Raw genomic sequence first — 17718 nt, 5'->3', positions numbered from 1 at the left:
GTCAGTGTGCGTCAGTGTATATGCTACATTCAGCCCTGACTATAGAGTCTTCAGGCTACACACTGACCTGCAGGTCCATCAGAAAAAAAATACTGCGACTGTTCACTGCTGCCCTTTTGTGTTCTCGACCTGATCTATTGTTGAACATGCTGTATTGTACAGTCAGAGATGCACTTTAGATTCTGAAGTATTTAGATTGTTTGACTTTTTCAGGGTTAAAGTGCATGTTGACTTGAGTGAGCGAGGCTAGAAATACTGTATGCACCCTATAGACACATTTAAGCCTGGAGGAAAAAGTTTGTGTTTGTGCAGAAAAAAAGGTTTTGTGTGGTTTATTAAGTGCTGCAAGGGTGTTTTGTGCTTTCTAGGCTGTTCCTAAGGTGTTTGTGTGGTTGCTCAGTTGTTGCAGGGTGTTTTGTGGTTGTTAGGGTGTTGCTAAGGTGTTTGTGTGGTTAATCAGTTGTTGCTAGGGTATTTTGTGTGCTTTTGTAGGTGCTGCAAGAGTGTTTGTGTGTTTGTTTGGGTGTTGCTAAGGTTTTTTGTGGAACTTCTTAATTGTTTTGTGTTATTAGACTGCTGCTAGGGTGTTTTGTGGTTGCTAGGGTGTCTCTAAGGTGTTTGTGTGGTTGCTCGTGTGTTGCATGGTATTTTGTGGTTGCTAGGGTGTCTCTAATGTGTTTGTGCAGTTGCACGGTTGTTGCAGGGTATTTTGTGGTTGCTAGGGTGTCTCTAAGGTGTTTGTGTGTTTGCTTGGGTGTTGCTAAGGGGTTTGTGGAATTTCCTAATTATGGTGTTTTGGGTTATTAGAGTGTTGCTGCAGTGTTTTGTGGTTGCTAGGATATTTTGTGGGTTTCTTAAGTGTTGCAAAGGTGTTTTGTGTGGTTACTTTCTTATTGCTTGGGTCTTTGTGTTGTTAAGAGTGCTGCTATGGTATTTTGTGGTCGCTAGGGTGTCGCTAAGGTGTCTGCGTGGTTGCTTGGTTGTTGCTAGGGTGTTTTGTGTTGTTTATTCAGTGCTGCAAGACTGTTTGTGTGTTTGCTTGGAGTTGCTAAGGTGTTTTGTGGGTTTTTTTAGTGTTGCAATGTTGTTTTGTGTGGTTTATTAGGTGCTGCAAGAGTGTTTGTGCTGTTAGAGTGCTGCTAGGGTGTTTTGTGGTTGCTAGGGTGTCACTATGGTATTTGTGTGGTTCCTCAGTTGTTGTTAGGGTGTTTTGTGTGGTTTATTAGGTGCTGCAAGAGTGTTTGTGTTAGAGTGCTGCTAGGGGGGGTTGTGTTTGCTATGATGTTCCTTAGGTGTTTGTGTGGTTGCTCGGTTGTTGCAGGGTGTTTTGTGGTTGCTAGAGTGTTGCTAAGGTGTTTGTGTGGTTGTTCGGTTGTTGCTAGTGTGTTTTGTGTGGTTTATTAGGTGCTGCAAGAGTGTTTGTGTTGTTGGAGTGCTGCTAAGGTGTTTTGTGGTTGCTAGAATGTTGCTAAGGTGTTTGTGTTGTTGCTAGGGAGTTTTTTGGTTGCTTGGGTGTCGCTAAGGTGTCTATGTGGTTACTCTGCTGTTGCTAGGGTGTTTTGTGTGGCTTATCAGATGTAGCAAGTGTTTGTGTTAGACTGCTGCTAGGGTGTTTAGTGTTGTTAGACTGCTGCTAGGGTGTTTTGTGGTTGCTAGGGTGTTGCTAAGGTGTTTGTGTGGTTTCTCGGTTGTTACTAGGGTGTTTTGTGTGGTTTATTAGGTGCTGCAAAAGTGTTTGTGTTAGAGTGCTGCTAGAGTGTTTTGTGGTTGCTAGGGTGTTGCTAGAGTGTTTTGTGTGGTTTATTAGGTGCTGCAAGAGTGTTTGTGTTAGAGTGCTGCTAGGGGGGGTTGTGTTTGCTATGATGTTCCTTAGGTGTTTGTGTGGTTGCTCGGTTGTTGCAGGGTGTTTTGTGGTTGCTAGAGTGTTGCTAAGGTGTTTGTGTGGTTGCTCGGTTGTTGCTAGTGTGTTTTGTGTGGTTTATTAGGTGCTGCAAGAGTGTTTGTGTTGTTGGAGTGCTGCTAAGGTGTTTTGTGGTTGCTAGAATGTTGCTAAGGTGTTTGTGTTGTTGCTAGGGAGTTTTTTGGTTGCTAGGGTGTCGCTAAGGTGTCTATGTGGTTACTCAGCTGTTGCTAGTGTGTTTTGTGTGGCTTATCAGATGTAGCAAGTGTTTGTGTTAGACTGCTGCTAGGGTGTTTTGTGGTTGCTAGGGTGTTGCTTAGGTGTTTGTGTGGTTTCTCGGTTGTTGCTAGGGTGTTTTGTGTGGTTTATTAGGTGCTGCAAGAGTGTTTGTGTTGTTGGAGTGCTGCTAAGGTGTTTTGTGGTTGCTAGAATGTTGCTAAGGTGTTTGTGTTGTTGCTAGGGAGTTTTTTGGTTGCTAGGGTGTCGCTAAGGTGTCTATGTGGTTACTCAGCTGTTGCTAGTGTGTTTTGTGTGGCTTATCAGATGTAGCAAGTGTTTGTGTTAGACTGCTGCTAGGGTGTTTTGTGGTTGCTAGGGTGTTGCTTAGGTGTTTGTGTGGTTTCTCGGTTGTTGCTAGGGTGTTTTGTGTGGTTTATTAGGTGCTGCAAAAGTGTTTGTGTTAGAGTGCTGCTAGAGTGTTTTGTGGTTGCTAGGGTGTTGCTAAGGTGTTTTGTGTTGTTAGAGTGCTGCAGGGTATTTTGTGGTTGCTAGGGTGTCGTTAAGGTGCTTGTGTGGTTGATCGGTTGTTGCTAGGGTGTTTTGTGTAGTTTATTAGGTGTTGCAAGAGTGCTAATGTTAGATTGCTGCTGGGGTTTTTTGTGTTGTTCGAGTGTTGCCAGGGTGTTTTGTGGTTGCTCGGGTGTTGCTAAGATGCTTTGTGTTGTTTATCAGGTGTTGCAAGAGTGTTTTTTCAGGTTACTATAACCTGTATAAAGTTATATAAGTGCTAGGGTGTTTTGTGTGTGTGCTGAGGTGTTGTTGAAATGTTTTGTGTAGTTGATCATGTGTTGTTAGGGTGATTTGTGTGGTTGCTTTGGTCAGGATGTGATACGTGGCTGTGTGTGTGTGTGTGTGTGTGTGTGTGTGTGTGTGTGTGTGTGTGTGTGCGTGTGCGTGTGTGTGCGTGTGCGTGCGTGTGCGTGCGTGTGTGTGTGTGTGTGCATATATGTGCGTGCGTGTGTGTGCATTGCTCTCCTGCTGCTGTGATTGATCTGGTAAATCCCTCTGGTCAGTGTTTGTAGCAGATGAAAGGTCTTTCAGATGCTGGAGAGCTCCAGAACTCCCTCTGCGAGTGCTTAAACTCTGTGCTTCTGTGTTTCTCTTCAGTGTTTTAACAGCAGACAATCATCTCAGTGATTCTTGAGCAGCTCCATACTGTAAGATCATCTCAGTTACTCTACTGTCATTCCCGTAGCATTATTCTGTTCAAATTCTTGATTCTGATTGGCTGTATGGATAATACATAGACATACATCTGAAGGCAATTTTTTTTCAGTGGTTAGCACTGTCGCCTCACAGCACGAAGGTCGCTGGTTCGAGTCTCGGCTGGGCCAGTTGGCATTTCTGCGTGGAGTTTGCATGTTCTCCCTGTGTTGGCGTGGGTTTCATCCGGGGGCTCCAGTTTCCCCGACAGTCCAAACACATGGGCTATAGCACAGGTGTCAAACTCAGTTACAAAAGGGCCGCAGCTCTGCACAGTTTAGTTCCAACCCTAATTAAACACACCTGATCAAACTAATTGAGTCCTTCAGGCTTGTTTGAAACCTACAGGTAAGTGTGTTGGAGCAGGGTTGGAACTAAACTGTGCAGGGCTTCGGCCCTCCAGGAATTGAGTTTGACACCCCTGGGCCATAGGGAATTTGGATTAACTAAACTAGCTGTAGTGTATGAGTGTGTATGGTTGTTTCCCTGTACTGGGTTGCAGCTAGAAGGGCATAAAACACACGCTAGAATAGTTGCCGGTTCATTCCACTGTGGCAACCCCTGATTAATAAGGGACGAAGCTGAAGGAAAATGAATGAATATTAGTTCAGTTAAGTTATTTATGAATAAGTTATTAATTTTCATTTGGCTACAGGACAAACTACTGTTGTGAAATGGCCTGCCTATTTAATCTGAACCTAGTTAAGTCTTTAAATTGCAGTTTAAACTGAATACTTGTTTCAAATCTGAGTTTCTTTCTTCTGTTGAACACTAAAGTATACAATATAGTTTAAAGAATGTGGAAAACAGATCATTGACTTGGATAGTATTTTCTTTTCCTGCTATGGAAGACAATGGCTGCTAGTTTCCAACCTTCTTCAAAATATATCCTTTGGTGATGAACAGAAAAAAAAGTCAGTAAAAATCTGGAACCATTTAAGCGTGATCAAATTTCCATTTTTAAAGTGAACTATCCCTTTAAAGAGAGACGTGAGATTCACAGAGAGAGAAGAAAGCGATGCGTTCATCTTCCCTGAAGTATATTTTAAAACTCAACATCTGATTTCATCAAATGAGCGCAGGAGCAATCATATAACTCTTACGGACATGCTGAAACCCAAGACCAGACTCTCAGAGACATTAAAAGCATCTTCTAATGAGAGTTTGATGAGGTAAATTATACATGGCACCTTTCCTGCTTCAAAAAGACCTTTCGAAAAATGAATAATTTAATAAACCCTAAGTATTTCTTCCTTGTATGTTAATACCTTCCAGAGGAATGAAAGAGTCTGTTTCACCGGCTCGCTTTGACAGCTTTTAGAGATTTTATTCAGTGCCAGATTGATGTGTATGTATAAGAATGTGATGTATTCAGAGTTATTTTATAGTGTGCACACACATACACACACAAACATATACACTCACCGGCCACTTTATTAGGTATACCTGTTCAACTGCTCTTTAATGCAAATTTCTAATCAGGCAGTCACATAGCAGCAACTCTTGACCAACATGGTCAAGACGGTCTGCTGCAGTTCGAAGTGAGCATCAGAATGGGGAAGAAAGAGGGCTTACGTGACTTTGAACGTGGCATGTTTGTTGGTGCCAGACGGGTTGGTCTGAGTATTTCAGAAACTGCTGATCTACAGAGATTTTCACGCACAACCATCAGAGAATGGTCTGAAAAAAAAAGATAATATCCAGTGTGCGGCAGTTCTTTGGGTTCAAATGCCTTGATGATGCCAGAGGTCAGAGGAGAATGGCCAGACTGGTTCCAGCTGATAGAAAGGCAACAGTAACTCAAATAAGCACTCGATACAACTGAGCTCTGCAGAAGAGCATCTCTGAACACACAACACGTCCAACCTTGAGGCGGATAGGCTACAGCAGCAGAAGAGCACACCGGGTGCCGCTCCTGTCAGCTAAGAACAGGAAACTGAGGCTACAATTCACACAGACTCACCAAAACTGGACAATAGAAGATTGGAGAAACGTTGCCTGCTCTGATGAGTCTCCATTTCTGCTGACACATTCAGATGGTCGGGTCAGAATTTGGGGTCAACAACATGAAAGCATGGATTCATCCTGCCTATCGATGGTTTTGGCTGGTGGTGGTGTTGTAATGGTGTGGGGGATATTTTCTTGGGCCACTTTGGGTCCATTAGTACCAATTGAGCATCGCTTCAACACCATAGCCTACCTGAGTATTGTTGCTGACCATGTCCATCCCTTTATGAGCACAGTGTCTCCATCTTCTGATGGCTACTTTCAGCAGAATTACACACCATGTCATAAAGTGCAAATCATCTCAGACTGGTTTCTTGAACATGACATAATGAGTTCACTGTACTCAAATGGCCTCCACAGTCACCATATCTCAACCCAATAGAGCACCTTTGGAATGTGGTAAAACGACAGATTCACATCATGGATGTGCAGCCAACAAATCTGCAGCGACTGCGTGATTCTATCATGTTAATATGGAGCAAAATCTCTGAGGAATACTTCCAGTGTCTTGTTGAATCTATGCTACAAAGGTGTATAGCAGTTCTGAAGGCAAAATGGGTCCAACCCTATACTAGTAAAGTGTACCTAATAAAGTGGCCAGTGAGTATATACAGTATTTTAATCACAGACAGAGCACTATAGATCAATGCAAACAAACAAACTATTTTTACTTGTTCAGTACTGCACAAAAAAATAGAAATATATAATAAATAATAACAGTTGTCTGAGGAATAATTCATGCATGAAATAACATTTTATCTGTCATCATTTAACTCACTGTCATATTCCAGACATGTATGACCCTGTTTGGCTTGACCATATGGCCAGAAAGCAGAAAAACACATTTTCTGAAAATGATAACTTGTGCAGAGATGACAGGATTAGCCTTTATTTTTATGCATTTGGCAGAAGATTTTATCCAAAGCAGCTTATAATGCATCGACCGTATACATTTGATGAGATCATGAGTGAAGAGGCTTTTCAAACATCAGAACAATAAAAGTGCTTTACTTTAACATGCAGATTTATCTTTTTTCATACTCAAGAATGCATCCATTTAATATGTATTATTTATAAATGTCTGTATAGGAATTAATATATAGAGGTGTATATATGTATAACAGTTGTAATTATTAGCCCTCCTGAATTATTAGCCCCCCTGTTTATTTTCCCCCCAATTTCTGTTTAACAGGGAGATTTTCTTCAACACATTTTTAAACATGATAGTTTTAATAACTCATCTCTAATAACTGATTTATTTTATCTTTGTCATGGTGTAAATAATATTAACTAGGTAAATAATATTTAACTAGATATTCTTTAAGATGCTAGTATTCAGCTTAAAGTTACATTTAAAGGCTTAACTAAGGTAATTAGGCAAATTAGGGTAATTAGGCAAGTCATTGCATAACGATGGTTTGTTTTGTAAACAATCCAAAACTAATATTGCTGTACACAGCAAATTCATCTGAGTTAAATTCTCGGTGTTGAAGCATTTCAGAGTAAAGTGTTGACGTTAAAGAGTTAGATTTTGATAAATGAATATAATAAGAGTTAGAATTGATTTTTTTCAGTGCGAAATCAAGGAGTTATCTTTTCAACACTTGATGGTGTTATTTCCAACATCCGGGAATTCATGCAGCCCCAGTCACTGAAGAAATTTCCAGACGCCATTTTCCATCTGAGGTTTAGAACAGCAACTGGTGAGTCAAACTACCTAAATGTTGGTATTTTACTGACTTTCTTTAAGGAAATACAGTTGTAAACATATTGTTAAGTCCATAACTTTAGAATGGAGTGACAATTTTAATCTTCTGCGGTTCATTCATGGTCGTTTGTGTATCTAGCTTAACTGCATTACTATTCACTACTTTTCAAGAATGTTTTTATATATGCTCACGCATACATAGTGCATAAAAACATCAAATGTACATGTTCAACACATTTCTGTCACGCTTAATGCCATTGTGTGCGTTGTTACCCATCTGTAAAATAAAATCGACACTTCTCCTTTAATTCGAAGCAAACTAGCGAGGGAATCCCGGGAGCAGCCTAGCCTACTCTGCCCGGATGCTAACGGCAACACAGGACGGTTTCCATACGCTCTGGAGAGTTTCTAAAACATATCTGGTGAGTAAATGAACATATGCTTACTTGTAAAAGGCTTCCTGACTAAAACATATGATTGTTTGTTATTCGTGTACGTTAATTAGATTATTTTAAACACCGCGGGCCTTTTAAACTGGTTCATTCGTGGCCGTCCATATACCGTTAGTTCATAGACTCGCGCGATAACGTACGCTTGAATTATATTAGGCGTTGACAACCATTAAAGTCGGAATGTTAACATTAATGTCTTTAAATGACCGCGTTTGCACTTTCTCAGACATTTAAGGTTACAGAAGTCTCCCGGAAGTTGCGGGACTAACGTTAACGTTATCCCGCAAATGCACAGAGACTCCCAGATGCCCAAGTAGATGCCCGCAAATGAATGATAATCTCCCGGAAATCGCGCGTCTCCCGCCCGGTCATTAAACACTTTGCACACCCCTCTCCACCGCATCCCTCCCAGCTCTTCAGGTACGTCGCGCGCAACTCATCCCATTGCTCTTCAGGTTATCATCTCTCCCGCTACCTCCCGCAAATCAACTCTGTATCCCCCGAAAATTACTTTTCCCAACTCGGGATGTCTGACGTTAGTAAGTTAGGCTATTTATGTAGTCAGGAACATCTTAGTCAAGCTTTTTCTCCCGCATGATATTGTGCTTAAAACTATAGGCTAAACTTAGCATGTACTGTACACAACATTTCCTTTTTATTAAAGACAATTTAGTGCGTTGTAAACAGCCACCTGTCTGTAAAATTAATCAACTGATTCATATTTGAGCAGCCTAATGATGATACAGGTTTGATTTGTAGATTTATTATCAATAATCAACATCTGGATCAAAAGATATCTGAAAAAGTGTGAGGCATACTTTGTGATGTTCATCTCTCCTTTTTATCTGAAGGTTATGCATATGTGTTAGATACTAATTTTTTGTTTTTTTTTAACAGCCACAGTTCTCTGTACAATAACACAAGACCCTGTGACGGTGGCTGATTAGAGACGGATGGTGTATTTCCAGAGTTGGTGAAATGACCAAGCACACCTTCTTGGTCATATGTGGTGATAATAATGAAGGTATGTTTGAGAAAGTTCTGTATTTGTTTCACAATAAGCTAAGAGGGTATTAGAGCATTAGAGAATAACAAATGACATGAAGGTGATAAGTTTTGTAATGTGGGTGAACTGTTATTTAAATAATGTTTTGCTCTTTACTTTGCACTTTTCCTCTTCTCCTTATCCTAATATTTTAGATTATATTTGGACCTGAAACATCTGCTAGACTCCAGTAAAGGTGGCATCAATACTGGACCTGAAAGGGCCTAACAAGTTGAATCTGGTAAAGAAACACGCACGCACGCACACGCTTACAGAAAACTGTTGTTTATGAAGTTTATGAATATTTTTTACACTGTGGCCAATATTTTGGGGAAGTCAGCATCACTAAATGATATAAAAGATTTTAAGCTCCTCTAAATTTTGCTCCAAGTGTTGTGTTAAATTCAGGATTCTGGACAGACAGCTGCCTGTTTTTCCAGTTCTAGTCATAGTGGTTAACCTAATTGTTTTTGGAGATCCAACAGTGATGTACTGTATGTGTTTTTTCTACTTTTCCATATCCTGTCACCTCAACCAGCTGGGAGAGTCAAGTTGTGGATCATCATGAAGATTTTCAAAAAGTGAGTTTAGATTTCTTGAATGTTTTATTTACTTTAAATGTTCTTTTAAATATATCATAGAATTTGATTGCAATTTGTTTTCAAACATTTTTCTTAGTCATGCTAGAGTCTTGAAGAGTTCTTAGATGAGCATCACCCTATATCCGTGCATCAGGAACCACCAGACGAGCGATCAGCAGCTGCTACATCGTCATGGATAAAAGGTCATCCTGTGGCTGGGAAGCACTTCATTCACAGGACATGCTTGGTGAGATTTCCTAGCTCCAGTTTGTTTTCACACAAGTTTACAGCATTTATACCTTCATTTAAACTGCCGTGTTTGATATGGAGGACCAAGGAAACACCAGAAGTGAAAGATTTGCACGCCAAGTTGTTTAAAATGTAATTTCACAAGAAAACTGTGAGTTCAGAAGTAAACTATGAGTGACGCTACATTGAACTTTCAAATGGCTCTGATGAAACATCAAGTTTGGACCAAAGGACTGAAACAGCCTTTTTGAGCACTGGTCATACATATTTTGTTGATACTGTCTGTACTAATAAAACATTTAAAGCATATTTGACATTGTTGCATTTTAAAAACTGAATGAATTGTTGAAGTGGTGAATGTTTTCAAATAAAATGTTTTTTCTTTTATAATTTACAGTCTATTTAACCTTTTTACCATATTTACACTCAAGAGAGTTGAATAAAATAACAATATATTACACCAGGCGGTGTTAAATATAGTTACATTTTTTAACTCTGCCCAGAGTTAAAATCAACCCTTACTTCGGTGTCAATGTCCCAACCCTTTTGAAAGTGTTGATTTAACTCTGTTTTGAGTGGACCCCATGAGACACTTTCAAAGTGTTGAAATTAACACCCATAGAGTTGTTTTGGGTCCCCATATTTTGCTGTGTAGGAGTGTCACAATCTCCAGCGATCATAACTCCATAGATCGCTGGATCTCACTCACAATAACTTTTGGACTACAATTCCGCCATTTCTGGACTACATATTCATTCATGCACTCCGTTCACACTCACACATGCTTCCTCATCTAGACTAATTCCTCGCACCTCCTGAGGATTGTCAAAGACTGATTGCACACACCATTTAAGCAGCACACTCACTCACTCCCATGGCCTGAGTCTTGTTTACTGTAAGTAGCACTACAACGCGTTTCCTTAGCCTTGTTAGCCTCCCTGTCTTAAGCTGCGTCCCAAATCGCATACTTATGCACTATTTTACGCCATTTTGTAGTATAAATAGTGTAAGTAGTGTGTTCACACTGAAAACTCTAAAAATAATAAGTGCACTTTAATTACTCAGATGATGCACTCATTCAGACACTAAAATGTAGTGTGTAAAGATGGACACTTTACGCACTCAACGACTGCAGGTTTGCTTACGTAGGGGAAGGGGCAGAGCTATCGGGCTCACATGTTGGATAACTTTATTTATTTTGGATGGTGAAAGCAAAATTCTCCTACGAGAGGGATTTATAGCGCCTCCCGATGGTGAATGCGGCAATACTCCCGGCAGGTATTATTTGATAATTCGGTCGTTTATTGATTTGGCAACCGTCAAACGTCATCAGGGAAACAGTTTGAATTTCCGCTTAGTAAAAAACTATTAGTGTGCCATTTGGGACGACACTACATACATATACTATCCTGTTGAGTGTGTAAGTGCATAAGTACATAGTGCATGAGTGCATAGTGTATAGTGTGCCATTTGGGACGCAGCTTTAGTCTGCCGCCTGCCTTACGACCTCTCGCATGTTACTTTGACTACGATTCTGGATTGTCCTCACACACCTGTTTGCACTCGTATTGACCTTTGCTTGCCTGACCACTGATTAAACCTGCATTTGGGTCCTACCTCGGTTGTTTGTGTCACTCCACGTGGTTACAAGGAGGTTTATAATATTGACCTTAAAATGGTTTTAAAAATTAAAAACTGCTTTTATTCAAGACGAAATACAACAAATAAGACTTTCTCCAGAAGAAAAAACATTATAGGAAATACTGTGAAAAATTCCTGAATTTTGGAAAAATTCTGGAAAAAACAATTTCAGGAGGGCGAATAATTTTCACTTCAACAGTACATACGTTTATTTGTTTTCAGAGGGTGTGTAAATGATGGCAGAAATTAATTTTTTTGACTGTTAAGTTTGCATGAAATCAAAATGCACTCTTCTTATTTTTATATGTTTATAGTAGCTCTTGCTATTAATAATGTGTCTGTGCACTTCATTCATTTGCAATAATTTCATAAATTTGAATCCAAAGCCATATCTTTTCCTCCCTCTCGAAATGACATTCTTTACTTCCTGGTCACGTGGAATTCCTTTACGCCCCATTCACACGGGGCTTCAGCATCAACGCTTGACAGAGAGCGTGTCTGAATTTGAGGCTGATGCGATCGTCATAGTAGCATCAGCCAATAGAATTAGTCAGCTATCAGCTACTGTCTGAGCTGGTGTATTTGCATACAGCAATCTGATTGGCTGATGCTTTCGTCGGCGGTTGAAAAGTTGAAATATCCCAATTTCTGCAGCGAGCAACGCCACTGAATCGGCGCCGACAGATCCACAATGCAGTTCGGCAAAGCCTAAGGTCGCCCATTCAAAGTGAATGGGAAGCGTTGAAGCTGGCGCCCCATGTGAATGGGGCATTAGGATGGGACTATTCATAATTTACAGTGGGACATTTCCTTAGGCCAGGCCTATCAGTCTTTAGGGCGGGACTATCCATAATTTAGGGCGTAACTATCAGTCCTTTAGGGTGAGGCTATCAGTCTTTTAGGTCGGGGATGTCAGTTTTTAGTGCCGAACTATATGTGATTTAGGGCAGGGCTCTCAGGTCTTTAGGGTGGTACTATCAGATATTTAGTACGGAGTTGTTAGTCCTTTAGGACAGGCCTCTTAGTCCTTACTATCCATAATTTAGGAAGGGGCTATCAGTCTTTTACGGTGGGACTATCAGTCTTTTAGGTTGGTACTATCAGTCCTTTAGGGCGGGACTATCAGTCCTTTAGGGTGAGGTTCTTAGTCCTTTAGGACAGGGCTATCCGTAATTTAGGCAGGTACTATCAGTCTTTTATGCCAGGGCTATCAGTCTTTAGGGTGGGACTATCAGTTCTTTAGGGTGGGATTATCAGTCATTTAGGGCAGGGCTTTCAGTCCTTTAGGGTGGGACTATTATTAATTTAGGGTGGGGCTATCAGTCATTAGGGCAGTACTATCAGTCATTTCAGATGGGGCTATCAGTCCTTTAGGGCGGGCCTATCATTAATTTAGGGAGGGGCTATCTGTAATTTAGAGTTGGACTATCAGTTATTTAGGGTGGGACTATCAGTCTTTTAGGGCGGAACTATCAGTTATTTAGGGTGGGACTATCAGTCTTTTAGGGCGGAACTATCAATTATTTAGGGCGGGCTCTCAGTCTTTTAGGGTGGGCATATCAGTAATTTAGGGGGGGGCTATCAGTCATTAGGGCAGGACTATCAGTCATTTCGGACCAGGCCATCAGTCTTTTAGGGTGGGATTATTAGTAATTTAGGGCAGGGCTATCAGTCATTTAAGGCAGGGCTATGAGTCCTTTAGGGCGGGGCTATCAAGCAGGGCTATTAAGGATTCATTCATGAATTTTTCTTCATTTTGTTAGCAATGCCCATTTTCAACTATCTAGTCAGTTTCCAGTTTCCTCTTTCAAATTTTTTTATTTTTATTTTGTTTCAAGTGGATGTGGATTGTGGAAAAAATTGAAAAAAAAACTTCTGTTTCATGCCAACTTGAATTTGTATGTAGATTATCCTTAATTAAAATTTTGACTAACTCAAAGTGCAGTAAATTATGACCCAGATTGCAGTCAATAAATTGTAGGTAGTTTTTTATTTTATTTTATATATATTTACATGCTGTTTGGAGACTTTGCAGCAGGTACCTTGATGTCAAAACAACATCAAAAACATATCAAAACATCTAATCCATTTGATGTCAAAACCTTGATGTGTGTCTGTCATCTATACAGTGATGTCCTTTTAACAGCCAAATTTAGTCCCACCCTAAAGAAGGTTGCTGGTTCGAGCTTCGGCTGGGTCAGTTGGCGTTTCTGTGTGGAGTTTGCATGTTCTCCCCGTGTTTGCGTGGGTTTCATCCCGGTGCTCCGATTTCCCCGAAAGTCCAATGACATGCGGTACAGGTGACTTGGGTAAGCTGAATTGGCCATATGCGTATGTGTGTGACTGAATGTGTATGGATGTTCCCCAGTAATGGGTTACGGTTGGAAGTGCATCCGCTGCATAAAACATATGCTGGATAAGTTGGTGGTTCATTCCACTGTGGCGATCCCAGATTAATAAAGGGACTAAGCCGAAAAGAATGTGAATGAATGAATGAAAATAATGCACATAATGTATAACACATCACTTCTCAATTGTGCAATGTTTTCTAATAATTCAATGGCACATCTGCAATTGTTCCTTAAACGTATGTAAGTTCAGTCGAAGCACAGAAAATACTGGATAAGATTATTCTGCAGTTTCATTTACTGTGCTAATGGTGCAGAAATAATGCTGTTACCCTTTTAAATTCAGCATTATTTTATTTTTCAGCCCATTTTATGCATGCAACATGATGTGTTTCTCAGTGAAAGTGGATCAAAAAAAAAAACTAAATGCAGGCTGGAACATCCTATTAAAGCAGTGAATTTATTTCAGCTATATCAAGGCAGAAGCATAATAAAAACAGATGGTGCTCCAGTTTGGTGTGGTCACCTCTCCACTGTGTCTGCGAGCCTCAGGCTGCACTAAAAACACCACTGTCATATGAAATAGCTGGAGGAGAAAAAGAGAAAGAGCGATAGAGGGATAATGAGAGGAGTCTCTGAGGAATCAGACAGAAGAGCTCATTTCCAGGTTTCCTCTTCAAGCACATTAGAAACGACTGTAACATTATTCAGCCTGAATACATTACAGATGGAGACACGCTTCGCTCAACAAAAGCTAATCAATGTCTCTTCATCTTTAACATTATAGGATATCATTGTATAGTTCACAGCAATATTAATTTGTAATCATTTATTAAATAACTACTGTTAAATATTGATATATGTAAATAATCAATATTATTTGTCCCCGTAAAAAATATAATTTATTTTCTGTTGGCTACAGAACAAAGCAAACTGTGTGTGTGTGTGTGTGTCAGGTTCAGGTGTTGAAGCTCTGGGTTTCGCAGCTGAAAGCGGCACCAGATGGGCAGCGACAGCTCTGACGGGTGGCTTTAAATCTCCAGTGTCAGTGGAGTATTTTGGGCTTCTGGAGACACCGTATCCTCGGGCTCTGCACAGTTGATAATAGTGCGACAACAGAAATAAAAGCAGATAATTGGACTCTATCAGCACCACACAAAGCCTGAGGTACAACACAGCCCGCGGCTTCATGCTAATCTCCTGAGCTCAAGGGTTTATCGATAATTATTCATCAGCCGAAAAAGACTAAACAGCATGTCGGATGATTGACAGCTTCTGGAAACTGCAGCTGTAAATATACTGTTGTTGTCCTGGAGTCAGAAGACTATAGCTGGAGCTGTCAGACTGATATGTTTCCCTGTAAAACAATGCATTACTTTTATGGTAAAGAAATGACAGCTGTGGTTGCCTGAATTTTACTGTTAAAAACACAGAAGAAACCATTAAAAGTTTCTAAATTATACTGTAAACTCATTCATTCATTCATTTTCTTGTCGGCTTAAGCCTGGTTTATACTTCTGCATCAAGTGACCGGTGTAACTCACGGCGCATGCAACGCGCGTGGCTGTGCATTTATACTTCTGCGCGCTGTCTCTGTTGGTCTGCATTAACACTTCCGAAATGCTAGTTGGCAGTGAAGTGTAAATGTTCCTCTGTGTCGAGTTTCTTTGGTGCTATTTTGCTTTTCCTGAACACTTCCGGGATGTACAAGTGTCTCAAACTCGCTCATTTTGAAGCAGGAACCGGCGGACGTGCAACAACTTTAACTATGAGGTAAACACAAAACAAAACTTTCCATCCGGAGCTCCTTCACGGGACTCCACACTTGTAAACAATCGCTCCATCAGGCTCGCACCATTCACGCGGCTCTCGGTCCCACCCAGACTCGTCAGCGCTACCAAGCCGACCTATCACAGAGCTTGCGCTACGCGTCATTGCGACGTGTAGTTACATTTTTCGAGAGGTGCACGTCAGCGACGCCGATGGCCACGGCGAAGGGCTATGCGTCAGCCCCGTAGCATACACCGGCGTTTGACGCAGAAGTATAAATCAGCCTTAAGTCCCTTTATTAGTCCGGGGTCAGAATGAACTGCCAACTTATCCAGCAAGTTTTTATGCAGCGGATGCCCTTCCGGCGGCAACCCATCTCTGGGAAACATCCATCCACACACTCACACTCATACAGTACGGACAATTTAGCCTACCCAATTCAACTGTACCGCATGTCTTGGGGACTGTCGGGGAAACCGGAGCACCCGGAGGAAACCAACGCGAATGCAGGGAGAACAAGCAAACTCCACACAGAAATGCCAACTGAGCCGAGGATCAAACCAGCGACCTTCTTGCTGTGAAGCGACAGCACTACCTACTGCGCCACTGCTTCACCTGTACAGTAAACTACCGTATTTCATTCATTTATAGAAAATCCAAAAGTTTTAAAGTACTATAGTACTGATAAAGTAATAAAGGCAGTAAAATCGATGTAAATCATTCTAAACATGCACATAAAAAAAAAAACATTTTAAACTTGTAAAACTCATTCTTGACACGTTTGATGATGACTGATGATCACAGAGAGCTCAACAGACTGAGGGTGCTTTCACACCTGTGAATCGATTCAGTTGTTCCGAAACAGAGATTACAATTGTTACATTGTTGCTCTTTGCTCTTGGAGCGTGCGAGTAAACTCTCCTTACATTGGTCAGAGTGTCAGGGTTTATTTTGCAGCGTCCCGCTCAGCTGTCAGGAGAGGTGGTGGTTTGGTGGTGATTGACAGGGTGCGCGCGTGACGTGTCTGAGGAGAGATGTGGTGGGGAGGGGTGAGAAGGGTGCGTGACGATGCCTATTTGAGGACTGGGAGGGAGACGCGAGATTACCGAGAGATCATCACTCGTTTGCGGGCATCCGGAGACTCGCGAAACTTCCCGCCCTACTCATAATTCTCTCTTCATATAGCCGTAAGCCTATTACATATCCATAAAACACTGTGATATAACCGGCCTCGGATCGGATCGCTTTCTCACTGCAATCGAACCACTCCAGGGTTCATTTCAATCGAGCCGAGACCACCTCACTCAGGCGATCTCGGAGCGATTACTTTGGTGCGGAACAGAGCGCGATTGCCCTGTTCACATATACCAAACGAACCGCGCTAACTGGGCAAACGAGATACGTTCTGAAACAAAAGTGTAGGTGTGAAAGCACCCTTATTTTGCCAGTTGCTTTGCACACGTCCTGTCCTGTCTTTGTCTTTTATTATTTGTTTTTATTTTCTTATTATCTCTTATTCCTGTTTATGTAAAGCACTTTGAATTGCCACTGTGTAGGAAATGTGCTATATAAATAAACTTGACTTGCCTTGTTGACATGATTATATGTGTTACTACAGAGACATGTTAACACGCAGCTGTCAATCAATTAGGTGGGCGAGGAAACAGCACTCCTACATCACACTGTGGTCGGCCTCAAAATGAGAGGTATTTGTATCCTATTTTAACATCAAGATGTCTAAAAAATAAGAGATTAATTGTGTTTTTATCACTTCAGTATGACTGTGGACACACTAAGCCTACACACAGTTGTCCAAACAGCTTACAAAAGATGATTTTCATCATAGGTGCCCTTAATAGCAGGGCTTAACTTGTGCCGGAACACGCCGGCACACACCTCTGAAATCTGATCCAGCACCTCATTTTACCGATCCCACTTCTTCCCCATCCGCTGTTCACTTCTTCCGTTACTCCCCAATCCTCTTCACTTTCGTCCGCGACAACCAATCTCCATCTCTTAACTTACATCCGTTAACCCCCCCCCAGACACCTATAGATCCTCGGGTAGCATGCCAGATACATTACCCCGATCTGTTCCGAGACCTTGCGATTCACAAATGATCTACTCCTTATTAGTATTTACAAGTTTAAGTAGCCTGAACATACAGTAAAACAAATAAGTTGTCCCAAAAATTGTGTTGTTTCTGCTTATCTTTACTAATGGGTCGTTCATGAACGATTCATTCATTTTGAACGAATCTTTAATATGATTCGGGAGCCACGAGTCCTCTCAGGGAGTGATTCGTTCATCCGCGCGTGCGCACATTTGTGCAGGTGGTATCGTTCACTTCAAGTCTTTTGAGTCATTTATGGCGAAAATGCAGAAGCCAATCACATGCGTTTAGAGCCGAAAAAAGAATTGAACCGTTTATCTCTCGAGTCCTCTATCGGGTTTGAGTCATTCGTTCCTCACGGGCCAATCATATGCGTTTAGAGCTGGAAAAAGAGTTGAATTGAAAGGTGAACTAATTATCAT

At 41.2% G+C, this 17718-nt stretch overlaps 1 protein-coding gene and 1 long non-coding RNA gene across 2 annotated transcripts in view; one reads left to right on the top strand and one right to left on the bottom strand.

Annotated features, from left to right (window-relative positions):
• LOC100331556 (signal induced proliferation associated 1 like 2) overlaps positions 1 to 17718 on the bottom strand; it is an 823625-nt gene that overhangs the window by 471483 nt on the left and 334424 nt on the right. The gene's annotated exons all lie outside the window — the stretch shown is intronic.
• LOC141377076 (uncharacterized) lies at positions 7043 to 9814 on the top strand. Its single transcript, XR_012388993.1, has 6 exons — positions 7043 to 7092; positions 7413 to 7519; positions 8447 to 8573; positions 8750 to 8835; positions 9133 to 9175; positions 9273 to 9814. It is a non-coding gene; the product is annotated as an uncharacterized lncRNA (long non-coding RNA).

This window comes from Danio rerio, chromosome 13, assembly GCF_049306965.1.
Source record: "Danio rerio strain Tuebingen ecotype United States chromosome 13, GRCz12tu, whole genome shotgun sequence".
In the NCBI taxonomy this organism is placed as follows: Eukaryota; Metazoa; Chordata; class Actinopteri; order Cypriniformes; family Danionidae; genus Danio; species Danio rerio.
This window is presented reverse-complemented; position numbering and strand designations above follow the sequence as displayed.